We start from the raw sequence: 27,539 nt of genomic DNA, 5'->3' as shown, positions 1-27,539 counted from the left end.
AGCAGCACAGCAACAAGAGCCCAGCAACTGGCTTGAGAGGTCTAGAAGTGCTCTGGGGCATCCAGGGGACAGAGGACCTCTGTTCTAGGAAACCCAGAATGGAGGGCTGCCTGAATCACCCACTCTCACCTCCCCCAAAGACAAACAACGGAAAGATCATAGTATATATATCTCAGCTTCCGGTTCTAGTCTGGACGTAGACACCAATTCATATTCATCGTTTACTTTGATTTCCTGGACATCCCACAGAGCTAGGAACCCATCCCAGAGGCGCATGATTATCCTTATGTTACACTTATTTCTCACATGCAAGTGAATGTGGTATGTGGAGGCATCAAAGAGAACTTTTAGATTAATCTAAAAAGAACTTTTAGATTAATCCAAGGCAGTCTCACCTAAGTGGGCTCATGGTGCATTTGATGCAACCGAGAAAAATGAAGGCCTTGGGATTTCAATCATCCATGGGAACCACAATTACAGTTTAAAGTCTGTCAATTTAGGGTTTTCTTTTCCTCAAGAGTCAGAAGCATTTTCTATTCAAAGGAGCATAACATGTTACCAGGATACTGCTGCTTGCAAAGAGCACAGCATTCATGGAAGCAACAAGTGGCAAAGTGGACACAGGCAAGCCCTAGACCAAGGGGGAAAGAGAGGGCAGCAGAGAAGAACTGGCCAAGTCAGGAAAAGGGAAAACCAAGTCAGTAAACATGAGGTCTAACATTTGATGAAACAACGAACTTACCTCAAGAAAACCATAAATTCCTGAGAAATGGCAAGGTAAGGGCTCTGAAATCAGGGCAGTTCAGAGAATCTTACCCTCTGGACTTTAATACAGTGGAGTTGACTCTAGGTCAACTAAAGTCTACCTCCTTTATCTTTCAATTTTGAGTTATCAGACCCCAGAAAACCAACACTCTCAACCATCACAAACTGCAACAAATTCTGAAATGAAGAAGGAAGTTTAGGAAATAAACTCTAGCTAATAAAAAGGGATATTATCAATAACCAGACATGTAACTCAAATAAAATTCTACCCAACAAAATGAAATCAATTGCTTACAAAATGCAGAAAAAGTCTAGTGCCAAGAAAAATCACCTTTTAATATGTCAAAAAAAAAAATCAAGTATAAAGCAGTAGAGACATCAAAAAACACAATTTCTGATTAAGGTCCACAAACCAGCATGCAAATGAACAGGGCCCCAACACTGTCTGCAACGTGGGGAAAACAGGTCCAGCTGATTGTCACTGTTGGCACGTTCATCGTCTCCAGCTTTCTGAAAGCACTCAGGCAAGGTGCCACCTAGATCTATAGACTGCGGTAGTTCCACTTTCAGGAATCCACCCTGAGGTAATAAGCCAGTAGGAAATCAAGCTGAAAGGAAGCTCAGGGATGGGGTGGAAGACAGTGTGGAAATGCTGTCACAGCAGAGCTCAGGTACTGCAGAGGGTCACTGTTCCCTGGGTCCCCATCATCACAGAGCCTGGGAAGATCAGAGGTGGCCAATAAGCACAAGCTAAAAAGAGCAGGAAGGTCTGGGGCTGACTCAAGTAAGGCTTGAATGTGGCTACTTCAGCAGAGAGAAGGCTTGGAGGAAAAGAGCTGGGTGAAAGATCCTGAACCAAATCTCACCATCCCTCACCAGATGTTCACATGCGAGACGCCTGCACCTGCAGGGATTTTCTCGCCGTGCAGATAAACCCACTCCATTCTCTGAAAGAGACAATGTGTGCGAAATCCAAGTGCACCCCAGTGACACTGCTATAAGAGTAACTGCTTCAGGGACCTCCCTGGTGGTCCAGGGGTTAAGACCTCACCTTCCAATGCAGGGGGTGCAGGCTGGGTCCCTGGGGTCCCTGGTCAGGGAACTAAGATCCCACACGCCAAGGAAAGAAGAATTGCTCTCGTTCACAGAAAGCAGGTCTTTGGCCAACCTTGCGTTGCGATAGTGAAATCATTTCTAGTACCTGGATGGACTGCCACACTCCAGCATGTGGGTACTTCACAAGATAGCAGCTGTTATCAACAGCATCAATTTGGTGTTTAATAAGCATGCGTTGACTTTTATTTCTCCAAATACCATCTAGTAGTTTACTAGGCATTCTCTCTGAGGTTTTCTCTACCTTAAAACACAAAACTACCTAATCTTTTTGTGTGGCTAAATTTTATGCAGCAGGAATAGCAAACGAGATATATGCTAAAGCAGGTACTTCTGCACAACGCTGGAAACGGTTTCACAGCCTCTACTGCTGTGCTGACATCACCCAAAAGTTGTGATTAGATACAGCCTTTAGGTTCAATAAAGTGCAAATTAAAACAGTAATTTCAGAGTCCCACAATTTAATTAGAAGCATAATGCAAATATATTCTGAAACTCCTGTGTGGACAAACCAGGAAACTTCTCAAGAGAGTGTATTAAAAAAGTATATTAAAAAAAAAAGTGTGTAACTGGGGCTTCCCTGGTGACCCAGTGGTTGAGACTTCGTGCTTCCACTGTTGGAGGGCATGGGTTCATTCTCTGGCTGGGGGCCTAGATTCCACATGCCGTGCAGCACAGCCAAAAAGCAATAAGAATTAAAAAGTATGTAACTTCTGAATGACTTGAAAACTGGGAGAACGCCTCAATGCATTTCACTGCTCATTTATGAAAGCAGTATTTAATTACCTTCACAAGAAGGCTAGCTGTTAATAATATAAAAAGTAAACAATATAAATATTCCAATTCCTTCTTAACACTCACAGCAAAGCTTACATGAAGAAAAATGGGTGCAGGTTCATTAAGAACATTCTGAAATGTATGACTTTTTCTCTCTCCAGTTCAACAATTGTGCCCCAGCGCCATCTCCAAGTTCCTCCGTGCGGTCAGCCTTTGTCTCACCTACGAAAAGGCTGCCAGTGCCAACCTCAGAGAGTATCAGGACACAGGACACACACAAGCCTTCTGGCAGCCTTTGGAGTCACCTGTCCTGTGGGCTTCCCTCCAGGGTAGGAGAGGGAAGGTGGCCCCCCTCTCCACAGGACAACTAACCTTCCATCAGTACTCGGGGTCCATCCTCTCCCGCTTCTCAGCCACCTCAGCCTCGGGATCACTTTGCAGCTAGTCTCTCCTAGTTTCGTTCCGGTTTCCCCTCAGATGTCACCTGCCACCAAAGTCTTCCTTAACCCCCTACTCCCCCCAACCCCTGTCCCCACTCTCTCTTCTCTCACCCTAATTTAGCTTTTTTTCCTGGCACTTGTTACTACCTGACGTTGTATTACGTCTAGTTGATTACGAACTTATTACCCGTGAGATGCACACACGCGAGTGTAAACTCTGTTTCGTTCATGCTATACTTCCTGAGTCTGAAAAAGCAATGGGCTCATAACAGGGACTCAATAAACATGTGTTCCATGAAGAGTCACTTCCTTCTCTTCGCAGACAAACAGGCTCAACTCTCCCTCAGAACAGTAACCGTACTAACAAATCCCACACCTGAATCATCACTTCCTTCTGTATTACTTCCCTAAAGCTCCTCTTGGCAATGACTCCCTGGTGAACAAGTCCAAGGCCTTATCCTGGTTTCCTGCAGCACTGTAAGCTATAGACTGTTTTCTCCTCTTAAAATTCCCATCTCACTGGAGGCCATTCTCTCCAGCTTTCCCTCTGACTGCAGGCTTCCAAAGCTTAGCTTTCTCCATAGGCTCCTCACATTCTAAGGCCCAACTCTTAAATGTCAGTGTCCCCATGGCTAAACACTCTTAAGTTCTAACAACTTCACGTGGCAATATTAATCACATCACTCGACAACAGGACGGAGTCGACGGTGTGTTAATAAATTCCACGTGGGCTCTGAGTTCTCCACTCAACTCCCAAACACACCTCTACTGCAGTGCGTGTGCTCAGTCACTCAGCCACGCCGGACTCTGCGACCCCGTGGCCTACAGACTGCCTGGCTTCTCCGTTCATGGGATTCTCCAGGCAAGGATACTGCAGTGGGGTGCCATTTCCCAAACCCAAGTCCTCCTGGCCTCTAAGTGGACTTATCCATCCATATCCTGGCCTGTTCCAATCAGGGATTCCACAGATACCCCCCAAATCCCACAACTCTTCCAAAATCAAACTCAATGCTGCCTTTACACACAGACACACCTGCTCCTATTTCCCCCACTGGAGGTCAGAGTCCCACAACCTGCCACCCAGTCCAGAGTCCAGTTGTCCTTAACTCCTTCCCCTTCCCTTAACTCCTTCCTCATTCCTGAATCCCAAGGATCCTCCCCAGTCCACTTAGGGTGGGGCGTGTTTTTCACCTGACCCAGCCTCCTAAGTGTCTCTATTCTTAAGTGCCTTCCACCCTCATACCATTACCCTCATTGCACCAAGCTTGTGTTTTCCTAAAGTGTCTGCCAAATCAGATCATTATCTCTGCAGTGTCTTCAGAAAAGAAAACATTCTCCACAGCACAGAGCCCTGCGTAAGGGATCCAGCCTCTAGTCCATGTCTGCTGCTCTGACGTACCTTCCACCATTCATCCAACTGTTACGAACACTTGAAGTTCAGGCTGTGCCTCCCTCCACTTCATTCTCTTATCCTTCAAAATTCAATGCTGTGTGTCATATTCTCCGGGATGTTCTACCTGACCTCCCTAAGCCCTGAAAGCAGCTCTGAGGCGCACCAGGCCACAGCAGCTCTACCACCAGGGTATCGTCTGTGTGCCATCAGCTCAGTGCCTCTGCGCCCTCTGGGAAGGGATGTGTCCTGCAGCATTAGGCTCAGTGCCTGACATCACCTGTGGAGTAAGGCAGTCAATCAAAGGGAAAGCGCTGTTTACAGAGCAGGCTTTGCGCTTCTACCTTCTTCATCAGAACTAGTGGCCTTTCTTTTTCCTTTCCTGTTTATTGTTCTTTTCAGTTCAGTTCAGTCGCTCAGTCGTGTCCGATTCTCTGCGACCCCATGAATCACAGCACGCCAGGCCTCCCTGTCCATCACCAACTCCCGGAGTTCACTCAAACTCATGTCCATCGAGTCGGTGATGCCATCCAGCCATCTCATTCTCTGTCGTCCCCTTCTCCTCCCGCCCCCAATCCTTCCCAGCATCAGAGTCTTTTCCAGTCTATCAGTTTCCACCTCGTCGTATGAGGTGGCCAAAGTATTGGAGTTTCAGTTTTAGCATCAGTCCTTCCAATCAAATTTCCTACATTCATCATTCATGCTTTTTCAAAGTAATACATGCACTTAAGAATTCAATACTATGCAGCTCAAAACAAAAAATATTCCCCTGACTCTACTCCTCCCCATTCCTGACTCACTCTTCCCAGAGGTAATCTTTTGATCTACAGCTCTTCCTTCTGCGACGTTTCAAAATATTTCTTAAAAAAAGAGTGATTAAAAAATTAAGGATAAAAATCATTAGGGTAATCTCAATAGATGCAGAGAAAGCTTTCAACAAAATTCAACATCCATTTGTGATAAAAAACTCTCAACAAAGTGGGCCCAGAGGGAACATACCTCAACGTAATAAAGGTCATATATGACAACCCACGGGGCTTCCTCAATGGCTCAGTGGTAAAGAATCCGCCTGCAATGCAGGAGACATAGGAGATGTGGGTTCAATCCCTGAGTCGGGAGCAGGAGTAAATGGCAATCCACTCCAGTATTCTTGCCTGAAAAATCCTAAGGACAGAGGAGTCTGGAAGGCTGCAGTCCAAAAGGTCACAAAGAGTCAGACAAGACTGATCAACTCAGTGCAGCTAATACCATCCCCAACAGTGAAAAGCTTTTCTTCTTAGATCATGAACAAGACAAGAATGCCCACTCTCACCACTTTTATTCAATATAGTATTGGAAGTCCTAGCCAGGGCAATCAGACTAGAAAAAGGAATAAAAAGCAGCCAAACTGGAAAGTAAAACCATCACCATCTGAAGATGACCTGATGCTTTATAAAGAAAACACTATCGCCTCCAACAAAAACCCATCAGAACTAGTAAATGAATTCAGTGAAGTTGCAGGATATAAAATTAATAATAGAAATCTGTAGCATTTCTATACACTAATAATGATCTCTCAGAAAAAGAAATTAAGAAAACATCTACAACTCCCCTCAAAAAGAGTAAAATACCTAGGAATAAACCAAACAAAGAAGCTGAAAGACCTGTAGTTTGAGGCTATCAGACATGGACAAAAGAAACTGAAAACAACACAAATAGATGGAAAGATACACTGTGCTCATAGGTTGGAGGAATTAATACTGTTAAAATGATCGTACTACCCAAAGCAACCTACAGAGTCAATGCAATCCCTATCAAAATACCAATGGCATTTTTCACAGAGCTAGATAGAAGAAATAATCCTAAAATTTGTGTGGAACCAAAAAAGACCCCAAATATCCAAAGCTATCCTGAGAAAGAAGAAGAAAGATGAAAGTATCACGCTCCCTGATTTTGAAGCACACACTTGAAACTGACGCAATATTGTCCGTCAACTATACCTCAGTATCAATAAACAAATAAGATTTCTAAAAAATATACTAATACTGCCATCAGAACTTTTTACTACTTTAAACATTACTTTTAATGTTTTAATTTTAAACATTACTATTTTAAACATCAGTTTCTTCCTATAAAACAGGAGTTGGCAAATATTTTTATAAAATACCAGATAATAAATATTTTAGGTTTGCAGACCACACAGTCTCTGTTGCAACTATTCAATTTTGCCACTGCAGCATGAAAACAGCCACAGACAACATGCAAATGGGTTTGTCTGTATTTCAAAGAAACGACAAAAGCACGTAGCCCCCCTGCTACAGAAGATGAACCGTATCTTCCTAGTATGCTGCTGCTAAGTCGCTTCAGTCGTGTCCGACTCTGTGCGACCCCAGAGACGGCAGCCCGCCAGGCTCCCCCATCCCTGGGGTTCTCCAGGCAAGAACACTGGAGTGGGTTGCCATTTCCTTCTCCAATCTTCCTAGTACAGTTATTAGTAAATCAATATTCATTTCACAGCTAAGATAAGAACTATACTGTGCGAATGTTTTCTTTTTGTGTGTGTGTAATCTTTCCCCCTAAAGACAATGTGCTTCGTTTTCTATGAGTCACTAACTTGCCTAAAAATGCTCCCCCCAAACTTTGAAGGCAGGATTCCTCTCAACCTACGTTCACTTCTCCCGCCTTGTACCCTTCTATCTGAAGTCTCAGAGCTCTCCTCAGTCCGCTTCAAAGCCACCTCACCTTCCTGGGGCTTCTCACCTCCATCCTCCTGGGGACTCCTCTGTGTTGCTCTTAAGAGTGGACGCCCAAGTTTCTTTCTTCTCTCTGAGGGATTACTCTCTCATTCTGGTGAATCACAAAGTCCACTAACTCACTAGGAAATGTAAGTTTGGAGACCTTTGTGTCTGACTATGCTCATAGTCCACCTTGATGGCTTGGAGGGCAGCAAATCACAAGTTGGAGACGGAATTCTTCTCAGAATTTCAAGAGCATTTCACCACAGTCCTGTTCCTTCCAACGCCTGTTATGGAATCTGAACCACTGAGATGGCTAACCCCTTATCTGAAACCTCTCTTCCTTCACAGAAAGCTTTCAGCCCAAGGGAGCATCTTTTCATAACGATGCACCTTGGGGCTATTTTTATCCATGAGGTTGGGCACCTGGTGAATTCTTTCACATGCTAGAAACTCCTGTCTCAGTTCTGAGAAATACTCTTCTATTATTTCCTCATAATTTCCTCCCTATTGTTTTCTTGTAATAGAACTCCTATTACTGTATTTGAATGATAGGCTTTCTGGGCTATACCTCTAATTTTCTCATTAAAATTTTTTTTGTCTCTTTGTGATCTGCTTTCTGGGAGCTTTCCCCACCTTTCTTCTTATTTATTTATTTTTAAATAGCTAACAAGTTTACCATTCAATAATCCTTTTTTTTCCCCAGTAACCCACAATGGAAGGCCATTCAAATGACAAACAGTGGCGGTTTCCTTTCAAAGACTCTATGATCTAGTAGAAGACTTCCAGACAACCAGAAAACTCAACCTGGAGTGAGAAAATGCTTCTGTACCAACTTTAAGTATTTTCTATATTTTCAAGGCTTTGAATGAGTTTTTTTCTCCATCAAAGATGGCACAGCACACACACACACATATAAAAATTAGGATTTTGATTCATATATATAAATTTTTTGATACCTGAAAGTTTTTTTTTGAACATAGAGAATTTGTAAATTAGATCTTTTTTGGGGGGGAACAGACAAAATTTACAAATTAGATTTCTGTTACCTTTTGTATATAGTTTAGGGCTTTCCAGGTGGCTCAGTGGTAAAGAAATTCATCTGTCAATTCAGGAGATGTAGGAGATGTGAGTTTGATCCCTGGGTTGGGAAGATCTCCTAGAGGAGGAAATGGCAACCTGATCCAGTATCCTTGCTAGCAAAACCCATGGACAGAGGAAACTGGCGGGCTACAGTCCATGGGGTTGCAAAGAGTTGGATACGACTGAGCTTGAACGTGTACATACAGTTTAGGCTAGAGCTAATTTCTAAGGGGTGATCTGTGATGCTCTCCACAACAGGCTGGAAAGAACACAGCACCTCATGCCTACAAGTCAAAAGCATTTACATCCCTCCAGGTGAAAAGAGGACCCCCAAGGACGGGGACCCTATCTATTTTGAATACTACTATATATTAAATTCCTAGTACAGTATTTTGTGAATAAGTGAATATGTGACTATTACACAGGATTTATCAATGGTGGATCAAAAAAGAAGGATCATACCTATGTAAGGGAAATAAACCAGGCACAGACTAAAAAAACCTTCTCTACAAAAATGTAGATGCCTAACTTGAAATATCTGTCCACAATACTAGGGAGAAGGTCTAAGCATTGCCACAACTTCCAAACTGAGGTAGCTCTTTGTTTTGCTGGCTTGAAAGTACAATTACCACCTTCAATATTAACTTAAGATGCTTTGCCCCTCAAAATTGTTTTAAACACTCAATGCATTATACTAAAAGCTTTGTTACCCTCCATGTGGGTGATGCAAGCCAAAAAGCAAATGAAGACTACTGACTTTAATCTTTGTCTGTGAGAGAAGGCATAATCAGCAGTAAGAGCAATAATCTTCTAGAAAACTCCTGTTATTGGATCAAGAGTATTAGAAATGTCCATTTTGAGAGGCTTCCTGTTGGTTAACTACAAAATAACAAGGCTTTAAATGCATTACTATTGACTTCAACAAATGTCTACCACTGCCATTAAAGTGAAAGTGAAGTTGCTCAGTCCTGTCCAACTTTTCGCAACCCCATGGACTGTAGCCTACCAGGCTCCTCCATCCATGGGATTTTCCAGGCAAGAGTACTGGAGTGGGGTGCCATTTCCTTCTCCAGGAGATCTTCCTGACCCAGGGATTGAACCCAGGTCACCCGTGTTGTAGGCAGACGCTTTACCATCTGAGCCACCACCTGATCAACCACTGCCATAATTCCTTATAATAATCTGCTGTATCTAATGGATAGTTGCTGTTGTTTAGTCACTAAGTCCTGTCCGACTCTTTTGCGACCCCATGGACTGTAGCCCACAAGGCTCCTCTGTCTGTGGGATTTCCCAGGTAAGAATACTAGAGTGGGTTGCCATTTTCTTCTCTAGGGGATCTTCCCCAACCCATGGATCGAACCTGAGTTTCCTACGTTGCAGGCAGATTCTTAACCACTGAGCCACTAGGGAAACCCATCTAGATGGTGTGTGCTAAGTCACTTCAGTCGTGTCCAACTCTGTGGACCCTCTGGACTGTAGCGCACCAGGCTTCTCTGTCTGGGATTCTCCAGGCAGGAATACTGGAGTGGCTTGCCATGCCCTCCTCCAGGGATCAAACCGACACCTCTTACATCTCCTGCATTGGCAGGGGGGTTCTTTACCACTAGAGCCACCTGGGAAGCCCCAATGGTATACAGGTGTAAGCACTGGGAAGCCCTAATGTAAAAAGGTGCATAAAGGTATAAATAAGCCCTCTAGATGGTATAAAGGTGTAAACTAAGGGAGCTCTCTAGAAGTGACTAGCAACATTTCAACAATGCCGCATTCACCAAATCAGAGCCGAATGGGACCTCTGAGATTACAAAGCCAAACACTCTGATCTTCATGATGCATGAGACATATTTTTGTTATATAAAAGGAGAAAAATCAACTCCAGATCCCATTTCATGTCTTCAATCATGTCAACTCCTAATCGAGTGATAAAAATCAATTTGCTTGATAAGAATCACTATTAAGGGTAGCAGTAGAAGCAAGTGGCTAGGCATTACCAGGGTTATCAAATGACACGTTGTAAAGTAAAACCTGACTGCCCTTCCTTTCTGTCATTAGACCCTACACTATAATGTCAACTGACCCAGATGAGGAATGATCTCATCTGTGAACACAGGACTGAAGAAACCAATCTCCTAACAGCCAAGCCCATTTAAAGTTTAGAGCTCTAAAGATTTAAGCTATAACATTATGTGAGAAGACAGGGTTTTTACAGATGACTTTCCATATTCAGTCTCAAGAGACTTCACCAGTAATGTAAGACCTTTTTGATTAGTGGCACTTTTAATGCCATTTGTGGAAGAAGAATAATACCTGTAGGGGCTGCCCTTGAAGCTCAAATGGTAGAGAATCTGCCTGCAATGTGGGAGACCCAGGCTCGATCCCTGGGTCAGGAAGATCCCTTGGAGAAGGGCATGGCAATCCACTCCAGTATTATTGCCTAGAGAATTCCATGGACAAAGGACCCTGGCAGGGGTTGCAAAGAGTTGGACATGACTAAGCGACTACACTTTCACTTTCTGACCGAAGATATCTAGGTTCTGGACACAAATGCAATATGAGTTGTACAATTTATTCAATCTTCCTAGGTCTAAGTCTCTCATTTATAGCATAGGGACAAAAATTATCTTTTGCGAGAGGAGATGGACGAGTTCTCTTTTGGACAGGCTAAATTTGAAGAAACAGTAAAGATATGCAAAGTGAAGGGAGAGAACTTTAAAGTCAGGAAATGCAATCCTTTTGTCTTCGGTTCAGTTCAGTTCAGTTCAGTTCAGTTCAGTTCAGTCGCTCAGTCGTGTCCGACTCTTTGCGACCCCATGAATCACAGCACGCCAGGCCTGCCTGTCCATCACCAACTCCCGGAGTTCACTCAAACTCATGTCCATCGAGTCGGTGATGCCATCAGCCGTCTCATGCTCTGTCGTCCCCGTCTCCTCCCAGTCTCCTCCCACCCCCAATCCCTCCCAGCATCAGAGTCTTTTCCAGTGAGTCAATTCTTCGCATGAGGTGGCCAAAGTATTGGAGCTTCAGCTTTAGCATCAGTCCTTCCAATGAATACCCAGGATTGATCTCCTTTAGAATGGACTGGTTGGATCTCCTTGCAGTTGAAAACAGCGGGAGAGGTGAGGATTGTTGTCAGTTGTTAGAAGGGCTGAAGGAGTGACTAAGGGAAACTGAGGCACGCAAACCTGAGATTAGAAATGCAGGAAGGCCATGCCCTCCCTGAAAGGAAAGGAAAGTGAAGAAAGTGAAATCACTGTGTCTTGACTATTTGCAGCCCCATGGACTGTAGCCTGCCAGGCTCCTCCATCCACGGGACTTTCCACGCAAGAATACTGGAGTGGGTTGCCATTTCCCTCTTCAGGGGATGTTCCCGACCCAGGGATTGAACCTGGGTCTCCCACACTGCAGGCAGACTCTTTATCGTCTGAGCCACCAGGAGGTGAGGACTGGAGATGTTCTATTGGAGAGCGGACAGAGATTAGAAAGATATCCTATAGATAAATCACTACATTCAAGAGGAAAAACAGAAAGAAAGCAGGCTATAGTAGATGGTTTTGATCCATCCTTGGGGTGAAGAGGAAGCAACTAAAACAGTTTGATAACACTATCATTCAAGAAGACCTTTTAAGCACATTTCAGGTAAGATGGACCCTTCAGATAATATTATATTACATATAAGGAAAGAAAACTCATACAAATAATTCATAAGATAAACAGAGATAAAAAATCTTTAGGGATATAACTGCCAAGTAATTGTTTAAATTCTTTATCTACTTTCCTAAAACCTCCCATTTGAATCCTGAAATTGTTCAACAAAACTATTTTGGAGCAATTTACAGTAAGGAATAAACTCTATCCGATGGCGATCCAATACAGCAGCAAACACAGTAAACATACATTAACAAAATCATAACACAGACAACACTCAGCAGAGCTTTTACTTTGGGGTAAATAATACAAGAAAAATCATGTACTTATGGCCATTCAGGCTCAGCACTCTTCATTCTACAGGAAACAGAAGAGCCAGTCCAAGTGCAAACCAGTCTACAATCTGAAGACATCAAATAAATTTGTGGGATTCCTTGTACTAAAAAAGACAGGCTCTTTCCCTGACTTCTACAACTCTGCTATGTTCAAATAAAATAAAAACCCAAGATTTTTCCAGGTGTATTTTTTTTTCTATTGTTTAAAAACAAGACAAAACAAATGGATTCTCAATCTCACACAGATTTCCTTCTGTTTCAGTTTTAAGGTGAAACCCTGAAACTGAACTTCCACATCGTCTATCAAATCACCTGCCGCAAACCCAGGAGGATGCTGCCCCCTGATGCATTCCATAGTCGTTTCCCCTCCTAAAAGCTGCTCAACTCTGACACCTCCTGCACTTTCTTTAGGGGCTAAAATTTTTTCTTTAACAGAATCTGAAAAGGGTTTGTTTGTTTGTTTGAAAAAAAAAAAAAAAGCTCTGGATTTTTAAAAGATTAAATTGCTCTTAATCCTCTCCCACCCTCAATTCCCCATTCCCTGAAATCTAAAAAGAAGAAAACTATTGTGATAAATGCAGAACCAGGCTGTGCGGGAATACATGTAACAAGGCACCGCCTGATGTGACTGATGAGGGAGAAAGCTCTCCATGCAAAAGCAAGCTCTGACAAGCACTGGCTGTGAGGGTGAGGCGGGTGGCTGGCAATCAGAATCTCCTGCCAATAAAACGCCCTGGTGATCCAAATCTGGTTGTGCGACGATGCTAAGAGCAGAAACTGCAAGCAATAAGCAGAACTCAAGAGGCCACCAGCTTGGCAAATGTAAGCCGACTGATGAAAAGCTGTTAACGTTGTCTATGTTATGTGTGGTCCAACTAATCTGCCTAATCACTGGTATAGATGTAGTCACCTACTTTAAATTAATATATGAGCAAACAACATACAGTTACAAGTACTGACTTCTAATACCTAGATTATTACTTAACCAGAAGTAAAACCCCACAAGTTTTTCAGATTGGCATGTGGTACTATTTAAGAAGGACTGGTCTGGGAGATGCCAGAATTCATGCCCAGGATGAGTTGACAGAACCACAGACAGGGGCCTGTTAGTTTACCTGATAAATAGCACCCATTCGCAAATCAAATGACAACCATTTTGAAATACAAATTTATCTCCTTAATACCCATAATCTCCCATTCATATTCCTACCATGTATTTATGCCACCCATTCCAGTGCTCCCATCCATCATCAGTACGAGCACTGAGAACCAGACGGAGGGATGTGATTCAAGACTGTTCTAGATGCAGACACGCAGTTTTGGAGGACTGCAAATTTCCAAACTGCTGCTCTGGAGTACATGTGCAGAATGAGAATCATACCTTCCATCACTCGCACCCTTTCCTTACGACGCTATATTCGCCAATGAAGCCCCTTTGTTGGTGGCATAGTATAAGCAACGGTAGAGAATCTGCCTGCTCATGCAGGAGATGCGAGTTCGATCCCTGATCAGGGAGGATCCCCTGGCAAAGGAAATGGCAACCCACTCCAGTATTCCCGCCTGGGAGATCCCATGGACACAGGAGCCTGGAAGGCTACAGTCCACGGGGGTTGCAACAGAGTCAGACATGACCTACGGACTAAACAACAACAAACTATAAGCTCAGGCTAGTAATCAAATGAAATAAATACAAGTCAGGAAACTCTCATTAGCCTGGAGGTGAAATCCACTTAACAGTTTTTAAAGGCTCCATAGATCCTAAAGGAGATGGTGACCAAGTTGCATGTCACAGCCAAGTATACTAAAGGCCACCTTCAAACAAAGGTTTGCATTCAAACGAAGAATACAAAACGGTAACTCTCCAGTGGGCCGAGGGACTGCATCAGTCCCCGATGTCTAGGACAGGGCCTGTGACACGGTTGGTACCCATACAATCCGTGTAGTATAAGCAACGGTAGAGAATCTGCCTGCCAATGCAGGAGATGTGAGTTAAATCCCTTATCAGGATGATCCCCTAGAGAAGGAAATGGCAACCCACTCCAGTATTCTTGTCTGGGAAATCCCATGGACAGAGGAGCCTAGTGGGCTACAGTCAACGGGGCTGCAAAAGAGTCGGACACAACCTAGGGACTAAACAGTAAAGTATAAGATCAGGCCAGTAAGAAAATGAAATAAATACAAGTCAGGAAACTCCTGACTTTCCGGATTGAATTTATAAATGAAAGGCTCACTGGCTAGCTTTACCACCCACACTATTTTCTTCCCTCCTCCCTCAAATGACTTAAGGGTTAAAACATACAAGGAAACTATTTTTGCAAGGCAATCATTCTTGGTTTTCAGCCTGCTGTGTTGTATGTTTGTGGTGACTCTCTGCCTGGCCAAAGTGTTGCCACCAGCTATTCAAGCGTGAACACAACCATAACCCAAAGTGGGGACACCAAGCTCCACACACAAAACCTATTATTGTTATTCACCGTGATTTAGTAACAGCCGGGCCTTACACAGCCAACTGTTCTTTAAAATTCACCCTAAACCCGATCCACAGGAAAAGGTCAGACTTTCCTAGCAACCTATGCTTTCTGGGAAACATGACCCCCCTTGAGATTCCATATCCATCTCTTGGATCCAAGGTCAACTTCCATCCTGGTGAATCCCTTTGCCCACTAACCTTTACATGAGAGCTGCACTGGGGGCCCCCAAATTTCTCAGTCAGGCCAAAAGGGATCTGGTGATTTACCTGCTTTGAAAGAAAGGAATGTGATGACAAAGCTAAAAGCAAAGATAACGCTCACAGAGGAGAGCAGTGATATTTAGACTAAGAACAAAGAGGTATCTGAAAAGCCATTAAAAAAAAAAAAAAAACTTAGAAGCTGTTGTTCTGAGACCTGGTAGTAAGAAGGTCAACAACATGAGAAGTATATTGCTCTACAGAAGGCTTCCATATTAACACTTTGGTCCCAAAGTTAAAAAGGAAGAAAGAAAAAAAAAGCTCGTCTGGCAGTTAGTATTTTTTGCCGAATGAATTAGATACTGTTGTTTGACATTAAGTTAAACAGCCCTCAAACAGGCTTTGAAAAATAAAAAAGGTTGAGATACCCTGGATTATTTTGTATTTCTCCCATTCGAGATTGGGTCTTATTTTTAAGTTTATCCTTTTGAAATCAGACTGTATCACCACTTAACTTTTATTGAAGTATAATATACATTAAAAAAAAAAGTATATCTCTTCACATACGAACACATTTCACATACGGAACACACATGTAACCAGCATCAACTAACAGAAACAGAACACTCTTAGCACTTACAAAAGCCTCAGCCAGGGACTTTACTGGTGATCCAGTGGCAAGGACTCCATGCTCCCAATGCAGAGGGCCTGGATTCAATTTCTGGTCAGGGAACTAGATTCTGCATACTGCAACTAATACATGAAGCAGCCAAATAAACATTTTTTTTAAAAAGCCCCCTCCACACTCCTTTTTAGTCACTACTACTTTTCTCCAAGGGTAACCACTAGCCTGACTTTCAACAGTACAGATTAGTTTTGCTTGTTTCCATATCTTATAAAAGTGGAATCACAGAGTATGTGCTATTGGGTCTGGCTTCAGTGTCAGTTATCAATTTATTGCCTCTCAACTCCAAATTCACCCTTCAGTACCTGCTCTGTGATAATGCACTGGACTCTTGAAGAATTTTCCCTTTACAGAAAGTGTGATGTTGACCTTGGTCAGTAGAGGGCACTCGAGGGGGCACTGCAGAAGGAACAAGTTTGTCTTTTGGGTTCAAGGGTGTAGTGCCTTTGCCCAGTGAAAGGTATGTAGGGACATCTGGTGGTACTCTGCCCCGACAGCATCCCCAGAGCATTAGGCTATTCTTCCATATTCAAACATCATCTGGAAGTTTTAATCTACCAGCACAGGTCCTACCTACACTTGAGGATAATGAAATTATCCCATAGTTTTTTCTTCTCTAGGATAAATATTCCCATGCATTTAACATTATATGGGCTTTCCTGGTGGCTCAGCTGGTGAAGAATCAGCCTCCAATGCAGGAGACCTGGGTTCGACCCGTGAACTGGAAAGATACCCTGGAGAAGGGAATGGCTATCCCCTCCAGCATTCTGGCCTGGAGAATTCCACGGACTGTATAGTCCACGGGGTCGCAAAGAGTCTGACACGACTGAGTGACTTTCACTTTAACGCTATAATACTCCACATATTTTCAGCTTGCTCCTGAACTTTCTATGTTGTTTCTTCCTTAATTTGCAAAATCAAAAGCTGAATTAAGATACTTTATCTAGTTAGAACACTATTGAGCCTCATAAACATCCATTGGAAACCAAAACAAATCTCATGATGAAATGCTAAAGGCACTCCTATTAAGAAGGCTGGAAAAAAGACGACGACATCATCCATCAAGTATTGCACTGGACATTCTAGAGAATATGGAAAGATTATGAGATGGATAAACTAGGAAGAAAGATTGTCATTGAGTAGCTAAGTTGTTCCTGACTGACCCCATGGATTGTACCCAGCCAGACTCCTCTGTGCATGGGATTTCCCAGACAAGAATACTGGAGTGGGTTGCCATTTCCTTCTCCAAGAGATCATCCCGACCCAGGGACTGAACCCACATCTCCTGCATTGGCAGGCAGTTCCTTTACTACCAGGGAGTCACCAGGGAAGTCCCTAGGAAGTAAGATACAAAATTATTATTTATATATAATGCGACTGTTCTTGTAAGCCCTGAAGAAACAACGTCAAAACTACAAGAACCAAGAAAGAGTTTATAAGATAGTCAGTAAAAAAAAAAAAAAAAAAAAATCTGTACAAACATCACTAACTTTGTTGAAAGAAACCTCAAGTTTTCCTCCAGAGCACAGCTGGTGCTGCTCACATCATGCACCCCAAGCGAGACCAGCTCCACTGCTCTGCCTGTCGTCACCTACTCAAGGGACCAGTGCCAAGGCAAAGGCCCCCCTTCAGAGGCCAGATGTGAGAGGCCAACCTCCCACTGCAGAGTTTGGTACCATACTGGAACTGACTCAGTCAGTCACATGAGGGCAACTCACGTGTGGCTTGCCTTTATTAACTCAGTTCTAGCCAAGAACTGTGTCAGCATGTGCTCCATACAATGTACACGTATTGAATTTATATTTCACCAGATTCAACCATCTCTCATACTTCTCCCTCTCACTGTATGGTTTATCGTATCTCTGAGGAGCTAGCCACCTCACTCAGCAACAAACAAGAGCAGATATACAGGAAAGTCACCAATGAAACAAAGGAATCGACTCTTCTTCAACTTTAAAATGAGGGTGTTTGACCTCAGATGTTGAAAAACCCTTTCCCAAGGATCCTATGTCTTAAAATTCTCTATGACCCAGTATATATAAAAACCACACACCAAGAGAGAAAGGGAGAGAAAAACAAAACAAAACTATGGGAAAAGAATCCTGCAAAAACAGTAACACAGCTGCTATCTTACCGAGTTCTCTGCTCTCCAGGTGAATATGAAGCTGGATTTTTTAAAATACAGAAGGGTAATAATAAATTCATTTTTTCCTTCAAGAGAAACTTACTAAAAAGGAAAGAATGACCTGAGGATGCTTCCTCATAGTTCTGTATTAACTCATCCCTATCAGTGATACCCAACTGTTTAAAACATCACACTGTTACAACAATGTTCAGATTCTTGAGAATCTAGTCATTTTCTGATCCACACAGATTAACTTAACAGACTAAAACAAAACAAGCAACCATTCAGTGGAAGCAGTGCGTCCTAACCATTGGACCACCAGGGAGTTCCTAAACATACAAGTTTTAAACATTCCTTTCTACACAACACTTCTTTCACTAAACATAATCAGACCAAAAAAAGTACTTTGCATAAACAAATTTTTCAGACACCTCATTTTACTGTTTTTTTTGTTTTTAAGTTCTTAATAAAAATTTTTCATTTCGTTTTCTACAAGTCTCTCAGTCTTCTTAAAGTGTTAACAATAGTGAAATAAATGATTCAGGCAACATTCATCAGCTAGGGTTAAATTAGGACCGTTAGATGAAAGGTGGAAAGAACTGGAAATCTGCAGGCTGTCCGAAGTCACCCCATGGATTTCTACTGGCCAAATGGGGGAACACAACTTGACAACAAAGGGCTGTGCCAACATGACCCCATCAATGACTCTGAGCACACACCGGAGGACAATCAGACATGGCAGGAACACACAGGAGGACAATCAAACATCTTTCCAAACGTGAACAGGAAGCACGATATACTACCTATGAATAATAAAACAAAATCTGAATGATTACCAGAATTGTTAAGCCTCCAAATCTAACTACCAGCTTACAGGCAATATGGAAAAAGAGTAACATGTTATATGATACAAAGATACAGTCGGCAAACTCCATAATGTGGGCAAGCGGATCAACCTAGTTCCTTCCACAAAGAAAAGGCAGAACAGTAACAGCAACAAAGAGATTTATTTTAGATTGAAAGAAAGGAAAGACAGGCATCAGTCAAAGGCACTGCGGCTAGGTCGCTCCAGCCATGTCCGACTCTGTGCGACCCCACAGACGGCAGCCCACCAGGCTCCGCCGTCCCTGGGATTCTCCAGGCAAGAACACTGGAGTGGGGTGCCATTGCCTTCTCCAGGAAGGAAAGATAACGTATCAATCAAATGCACTAGGTGGACCTCATCTGGACCTGATTCAAAGAGTTAGTTGTAAAAAGGCCCTTTTTGAGAAAAATCAAGGGAAGAGATTCAGAATCAGGTATATTAAGGAATTAGGTTGTAGGGAATGTGTTAATGTGTATGATAACGTACTTTTCTATCCAACAGATACACACACTACAATATTTACAGGTGAAAGGACAGGCTGTCAGGACTTTCTTCAAAATACTCTAGGTCAAAAAGAAAGTCAGAAGGGACACATAAAACAAGAACGGCATGAGGATTCACTGTACTACTGTCTCTAGTTATATGAATGTTTGAAATTTCCCGTAATAAAAACTTTTTTCTTAAGGTTAAGGGAAAGAAGAGATAGGAATTCATAACCAAACCTAAGCTTGGCCACCATCCACAAGGCATGAAAAACTGCAGAAAGCCTTTACGTAAAACAAACACGAAGAAAGCTGACGGTAGTGGCCTCTGAAGACTGTATGTGAGAGACTCCGGGCAGCTTTCGTCAGCAGAAATTCTCTCTACGACATTCCTCTGGAGGTGTGCTTTCCATCAGGCCATGTACTATTACCAAGGTGCAGACAGGGTGTCCTGATACCAAGCTGAACTCTTCACGCCTCTTGACTCTGAGAAAAGTTATTTGAGGAAACTGACTACCAAAATATGTATTTTTTAACGGCATGTCTCTAAGTCTTCAGCAGTTTATCTCCACTTTTCAGTTTTTTCCAACAATCATATAAAGTAAATATTTTTGTACAAGCTGAAGAAATACTCTTTAGTATAATAAAAAAATCCTGCTGTTGTTAAAAAAAAAAGTTAAATAAACTTCTCTCATTTCAATCCCTCATCCATTCCTGTTGCTCCTAACGTAGTTCATGCTATGCTATTATCACCTGATACTTGGTATCACAGCAGTTAAAACTTGATTATGCCACAGATTTGCAGGTCAAATATATCACCTATTTCCTTCCAAAACTTAGAAAAGTATATGAATAATTATCATTATTCCACATATAATGGTAGTGTACTGCATTGAGAGGAGAGAGTACTGTTCAAATATCAAAACCACTAATTTAATAAAGGGGTTCAATGCTATACAAAGGAGAACTCTCTTTTATCTGTAACCGTCTGTTCCATCCCCCTTCTTGTTAGGTAAACAAAACAGTGAATCTAGAAAATTGCACCTCACCAGTTTTCACAATATTTTCCTAATAGCTGTCTGCCAAAAATTTGTAATAACTCTCATCAGGCCCCTTTCCATAATTCTCTCTGGGTTTTATTTCTCTATTGAACATGACTTGGTCAATAACAGTGGTAAAAAGGAAGAGACTGTAAAAATAAACAACAATAAATGATGCCTAAAGGCAGGAAGAATATAGTTTTAAGACATGCAGTGTATTTACCTTTGAACAATGTGGGGGTGAGGGGTGTTGCTGCTCCACGTGCAGTCGAAAATTATGTATAACTTTACAGCCGACCTCCCATATCCAAGGTTCTGCACCCATGGATCGTAGTACTGTGGCACATGTTCAGTCAAAAAAAAAATTTGCATGTAAGTGGACCCGTGCTGTTGAAACCGATGCTGTTCAAGGGTCAACTGTAACTAACAATGATCTGTAAGATGAAGTACCTTTGGTCCTAGGGAAGGCTGATCTGGGAAATCTATTTCTGTATTGATCACTATGCCCCTGGGAATACAGCAAACATCCAACATTGCATTACTGCCAACAAGGTAGAAATTAATTAGCTCTGTTCCCATTCTGTTGTTAATATTCTGAGTAAAGGTTACTTCCTTATTTAATACAGAAGTAGTTATATTTATCCATCCTCAGATAGATGGTTTTCAGGTAGTAAACGCCTTCCTAATGAAAGACCTTAGCATCTAAAACCTTACTGTTAAAAACTTGCCTTTCTCACATACACTGTTAATAATAACTGAGAAACTAGAATGCAGCAAGCAACATTTATTACATTATTTTTCTGAGTCATCATAATAATCTTATGAGTTAGGTACTGTTATTATTCCCATTGTATAGATAAAGAAACCAAAACACAGGATGTTAAGCAACTTGCCAAAGAAAACAGAGCCGGTAAGGAATGGAATAATATCATCCTCGCTATTAAGTCTTCTGGGATAAACAGAAAAAGAAAAGCTACTGGCAACTCTTTCCAAAATTCATTAGTATTATTAAGTCTCAGAAATGTTCAATAATTTGTGGAGCATCTACTGTGTGCTCAAGATTGTGCTGCTTACTAACAAGACAGCAGAGGAGCAGAAGACGGCTATTTCCTCTCAAGATCACACTGCCGAGGTAGGGAGTCAAAACAGACATATAAAACCAGTAAAGAAAACATAAAGAGCTACCCTCTTTCATAAATTCAACCGTTCTAGACCTCACTTTTCACCTCAGTGCAGTTTTTAGATATGTCACAGTTGACTGTGGAAAATCAGAGACAATATTCCCACTAACTGGTGGTGGGCACGAGTGGGAACAGCAGTGTGGATTTTTGGCTAAGGAAATTATTTCATAATCTCGTAATTATTTCATAATCTCAATTCAACGTAACACAGTGTGCCCATCTGTGAGAGAGAGAGTGAGAGAGAGTGTGTGTGTTTGTCTGTACGTGTGTGTGCGTGTGTGTGTGTGTGTATTTCCCTGGTGGCTCAGAGGGTAAAGTGTCTGCCTGCAATGTGGGAGACCTGGGTTCGATCCCTGGGATGGGAAGATCCGCTGGAGAAGGAAATGGCAATCTGCTCCAGTCTTCTTGCCTGGAAAATGCCATGGACGGAGAAGCCTGGTGGGCTACAGTCCATGGGGTCACAAAGAGTTGGACACGACTGAGAGACTTCACTTTGAAAATGCAGCTAAAAGATTATATATATATATTAAAAAGATCATAGAGATCCAAATATATGAATAAGACCTACTTTAGTCCAACGAGAAAAGACAAATCTGCTAACAACGTATCTGGTGCGCATGCCAACAGAACTGAGGAAGAGTTTTAGGTCCAGTGGGAGCAGAAAGAAAGGAAAAAGCAACTACAAGGGTTAAGTTCTGATAAGGTGACTCTTAGGAATGCTATAAAAAGAAAAGCAAGTTAGAGAAATGTAAAACTTTACAACTGAACAAAGAAAATTATGTTCCCAGTCCTGTAACAGGTCCTGAATATTCTGTATACACAAATGTTACATTTTTCCTCCCCTCAAAAACCTACCCCAAATGTAACAGTAATCTCAATATCAGTGTTTAATGTCCAACTCAGTCTCTACTTTTCTATAACGAAGTCCAGCAGTTGATCAAAAATTACAAGGTATACAAAAAAGCAAAGTGGGTATGAAATGGAGACAAAGCTATGAAGAGACTCAATCAGACTGAGAGATGACCCAGATAGGGAATTTAGCGATGATTAAGACAGTTATAACATGGTACGGTGATTAAGAATTCATCTGCCAATGCAACATGGGTTCGATTACCAGTGTGGGGAGATTCCACATGCCAAGGGGCAACTAAGCCCATGCACCAAACTACTGAAGTCCACTCACTCTAGAGCCCACGCTCCACACAAGAGAAGCCACTGCAATGAGAAGCCCTCGCACAGCAAGTCAAGAGCAGCCCCTGCTCACCACAAGTGGAGAAAGCCCGTGTGCAGCAATGAAGACCCGGAGCAGCCAATAAACAAATAAACAAATAAAATTTTAAAACTATAAAAAAAAACCCAGTGCTTAACATGTTAAACAATTTAGTAGACCGTATGCCTGTATAGGGGCTTCCCTGGTGGCTCAGAGGTTAAAGCGTCTGCCTCCAATGCGGGAGACCCGGGTTCGATCCCTGGGTCGGGAAGATCCCCTGGAGAAGGAAATGGTAACCCACTCCAGTATTCTTGCCTGGAGAATCCCATGGGCAGAGAAGCCTGGTAGGCTACAGTCCATGGGGTCGCAAAGAGTCGGACACGACTGAGCGACTGAACAGAACAGAACAGATGCCTGTATAGATGGCAAATTTCAACAGAAAGCTAGAATATGTAAGAAAGAGCCAAAGAGAAATGCTTTTTTGTAATGGTATCAGAGATGAAAAGTTCCTTTGACGAGCCCACCAAACACTCAATAAAATCAAGGAAGGAATCAACGAACTTGAAGACAGATCACTACAAATCACCGAAACCAAAACCCAAAAGGGGGAGGCGGGTAGGGAGGACACAAAAGATAGAACATCCAAGAGCTGTGAGAGATGATCAAATGATACCACAGGCATGTAACTGGAGCGGGGGGAACACAGCAGAAATAACATTTGAAAGAAAAATGGCTTGAGATTTTCCAAAAATAAAGTCATCAAACCACAGATCTAAGAAGCTGAGGAAATCCTACAGAATGAATATAAATAAGTAAACAAACAAATAAATACAACAAAGAACACACACCTGGACACTTCACAGTTTAATTGCTAAAAATCAAAGTTAAAGAGAAAATCTGAAATACAGCTGAAAGAAAAAGACATTACCTTCTGAGGGGGGGTGGAAATTCAGCACACTACTTGCAATCCAGAAGATAATGGTGTGGCAACTCTTAACCACTGAAAAGGGGAAGAAAGAAAGAAAAAAAGACTTCATGACCCAGAATTCTAGTCAGCAAAAATATCTTTCAAAAATGGAGGCAAAATAATGGCTTTTCAGACAAACAAAAGATGAGGTAATTCAATGTCAGCACACCTGCCCTACAAGAAAAGATAAAGAAGTCCTTCAAGGAAAAGGCATATGATAACCAGACAAAAAATTAGGCTCCACACAAAATAGTTCCAGAAATTACCAAAATATAAGTATAAAAAAACTTTCCCACAAATTATTAATTATTCCAAAAGAACAATCTAAAGCAAAGATAGTTAACAGTATATTGTAGAATTTATAAAACATCTAAAAGGAAAATGTATGACACCAACAATCGCATAGGATAGAAGGGAAAAACTAGAAGCATACTGTATTGTTAGCGTCTTATACTGCATGTGAAATGTGGAACAGTATAATATTATGTGAAGGTAGAACGTGCCTCTAAATTTGGACAACTTAGATGACTGTATGAGTTCCTCAAAAGACACAAGCTAGACAAGCTCACTTAAACAAAAGAACCTGAACAGCCTTTCATGCGGAGAATCTCACCAAATAGTTATTGTACTTCATTTTATGTGCTTTACAGACACTACATTTTTTACTAATTGAAGGTTTGTGACAACCCTGTTTTAACAGATGATAGCCCGTTTTAGCAATAAAACTAATTTTTATTTAAGTTATATAAATTGCTTTTTTGACATAATGCTAGTGGTTGCACATTCAACAGACTATAGTATAAACATAATTTTTATATGCAGGAGCAAACCAAAAAATTCATGCAACTCACTTTATTACAATATTCACTTTATTGCAGTGGTCTGGAACTGAATCTGCAATATCTCCTGTATAGCAATATATTACATATACTCTTCCAGAAAATAGAGGAGAAATACTTCCATCTAATGTCGGCCAGCATTAAGCCGACAAGTCCTGCAACAGCAATATAAGAAGCCACACATTTAAGACAAAGATCAAAACAAAGACACTAAAATCCTTAACAGAATACTATCATATTGAATATGGCAAATATATAAAAAGGGTAATACGTCAAGACCAAGTGGGATTTATCCTGGGTATGCAAGAGGCTTTCATCAAAAATCAATTAATGTAATTCATTGTATCAACAGGCTAAAGAAAAAACCCACATGATCATCTCAGCAGATAAACGTATCTAACAAAATTCAACATTTGTGATGAAAACTCTCCAGAAACTAGAAACAAAAGCAGACTTCTTCAATCTGATAAAAAGCATCAACGAAAAGCCTACCATTAATGGGACTGCATAATTTTTCCCTAAACTCAAGAACAAGGCAAGAGTGTCTAATCTTATCATCACATCACTTCAACATCATACTGGGGTCCTAGCCAGTGCAATAAGACAAGAAAAAGAAATAGAAAGCATACAGATTAAACAGGAAGAAATACAACTGTCTTTACTTGCACTCAACATAACTATTAATATAGTAAATCCCAAAGAATCTGGAATAACATTTCTAAAATCAGTAAATTGGTTTGCTAAAATCATAGGATATAAGATCGATATACAAAAGCGAACTATATGTCTATATACTAGCAAGAACAATTGTAAACTAACGTTTTTAAAGTATCATTTATAAGAGTATCCCAAAACACAAATACTTAAAGAGATAAATCAAAATTAAAAGCACAACCTTTTAAATGCTATAAACCAGCTTTAATTTGATCGCTCTCTTCCCCTATACAAAAAAGCTATGGAACCGCCTAAATAGCCTAGAACTTTAGAATAGGCCAACTTATGTTCTTCTCAATTCTTTGGAAGGTTTTGTGGAGTAGCAATCCTTCCAGTAGATGGTCTCTTCTCTCACATTTTTCCGTGAAAGAGGTTCATCCTGAGAACTCATGCTGTAAGGTGGGTTATCTTAAAACTAGGAAACTTAAAACCAGAATGAGCCCCAGAACATTTTAAACTTGCAAAAGCCAAGTTAAAAACTTCCCCTCTGGGGAAGTGATGAGTCCAGAAACTGAAAAGCATGAATACTCACTAAAACCCCCAGATGACGTACAACCCTGTGTAGAAGACATGTCTTATAACTGCGATTTCCACACATTCACAGCCTCTATTAAACAAGGCAGTATTAGGCATTCATGTATTTCAAGACACGTCCCCTTCCCAACACATCCCTGACACATTTATCTGGACCAGAGGTGGGCCCCTAACCTAACACTAATCAATGACCAAACAGGCCAACAATTGAGGACATGACATTTCTGGGGTGGGAGAAAACCAGCCAGGCAAAGTTGACTGTCTCTCAGAAATATGAAATGGAAGGTATCGAATAAGGCATAGGCAACAGGAGTGGGAGCTGAGAAGTCATGAGTTTAAGACAAACTAGAGTCGGAGAAGGCAATGGCAAGCCACTCCGTACTCTTGCCTAGAAAATCCCATGGATGGAGGAGCCTGGTAGGCTGCGGTCCGTGGGGTCGCTAAGGGTTGGACACGACTGAGCGACTTCACTTTCACTTTTCACTTTCACGCATTGGAGAAGGAAATGGCAACCCACTCCGGTGTTCTTGCCTGGAGAATCCCAGGGACGGGGGAGCCTGGTGGGCTTCTGTCTATGGGGTCACACAGAGTCAGACACAACTGAAGTGACACAGCAGCAGCAGCAGAGGAGTCATAAAGGGCTTTGAATGAGGAAAAGCTAGGAGAGAACATAACATACAAGTAAGTAGAAGCTATAAGGTAGAGAACAACAAGGAAGAATGAGGAAAACACTGGGTGGGAAGAAAAGGGTGGAGTGGGCCAACGGAGAACCCTGTAAATGGCCAGGTAGGAAGAGAGACCACCCAAGAAAGCCTGCCTGTCCTGGATGCAGCAGGATGACCGGACTAGTCATCTACTGCCACAATAATGCACACAACAACAAGCCACAACATCACACTGGCATAAGAATTTAATTTTCTCTCAGGTGTCTGAGCTGTGGTGGCTCTGCTTTAAGTTACAGATAATCTATGGGGGCTCTGTTCTATGGTCTCACTCTGAGGCCCAAGCTGAAGAGGCTGCAGCTAGTCAGAGGTCTTCGCATGGTGATGACAAAGGCACAAAAGGACACAAGCCCACCAGCACAAGCGCAGCGCAGACTTCTGCTTCCACTGTGTTTACAAACATCCCACTGACCTAAAGCAAGTCATACAGCCAAGCCCAAAATCAAGGGATAGGGACATAATTCCATCCACCATGAGGTGACGGCAAGAGAACGAATGTAAAATACTACTACGAAGAACTGAAGAACTGGGGTCAAAGACTCAGAGATACAAAGCACAGGGAACATCCTCTCCCCAATGCAATGTGACCTATGGACCCCATTTCCTCCTCCTCCTCCTAAGAGGCAGGATATCATCTGAATTATTCTGTTGAAATATTTCTAATTTTAAAAGGGTGAGGGGACTTTAAAAGTCAGGAGACGTATCTAGAAAATACGGCACCAAATGCTCAAGGATTTCTAAAGATGGTTCCGATACAACACACCATTCTACCACGTTACTCTGAATCTCAGATCAGTCTGCTGCGGGTCACAGGCTCCCACCAGCTAAAGTAAATGAGTACTGTTAGCACCTTTGTGGCTAAAAAACACTTTTCAAGAATAGCATTACCTACCTAGTTTGCAAAAGAGAAAAAAATCACAGGCCAAAAAAAAAGTCAGCAGAGTCAAATCTAAGAGTACAGAAGAACAAAATGGTAGGAAACAAAATAGACAAATGTGGAAAATTAAAACATTTGATTTGTTGAAGGTACAGGAAATACTGTTGACTAAACAGAGAAACTGTGGTGCTGGAGAAGACTCTTGCGAGTCCCTTGGACTGCAAGGAGATCCAACCAGTCCATTCTAAAGGAGATCAATCCTGGGTGTTCAGTGGAAGGACTGATGCTAGGGCTGAAACTCCAATACTCTGGCCACCTCATGTGGCGAGTTGACTCACTGGAAAAGACTCTGATGCTGGGAAAGGTTGGGG

At 41.9% G+C, this 27,539-nt stretch overlaps 1 protein-coding gene across 13 annotated transcripts in view; it reads right to left on the bottom strand.

Moving 5' to 3' along the window:
* Positions 1–27,539, bottom strand: part of CHD6 (chromodomain helicase DNA binding protein 6) — a 203,300-nt gene that overhangs the window by 150,259 nt on the left and 25,502 nt on the right. For 3 of the 13 annotated variants that reach the window (XM_055437509.2, XM_088843771.1, XM_088843769.1), the window contains 2 exons: positions 23,444–23,515; positions 20,348–20,460 (listed from right to left, as the gene is read on the bottom strand). The exons of 4 other annotated variants lie outside the window; for them this stretch is intronic. The gene's annotated coding sequence lies outside the window, so the exon portion shown is untranslated. Of the gene's footprint in view, positions 1–5,484; positions 5,507–20,347; positions 20,461–23,443; positions 23,516–27,539 lie in introns of those variants that run through there. 6 more of the 13 variants (XM_055437512.2, XM_055437511.2, XM_055437510.2 and 3 more) reach the window with 3 other exon arrangements.

Source organism: Moschus berezovskii, chromosome 15, assembly GCF_049115385.1.
Source record: "Moschus berezovskii isolate FMDL1 chromosome 15, NW_MosBer_1.0, whole genome shotgun sequence".
NCBI classification, from domain to species: domain Eukaryota; kingdom Metazoa; phylum Chordata; class Mammalia; order Artiodactyla; family Moschidae; genus Moschus; species Moschus berezovskii.
Note: the sequence above shows the minus strand (reverse complement) of the source record. Positions and strands in the feature narration are given on the sequence as shown.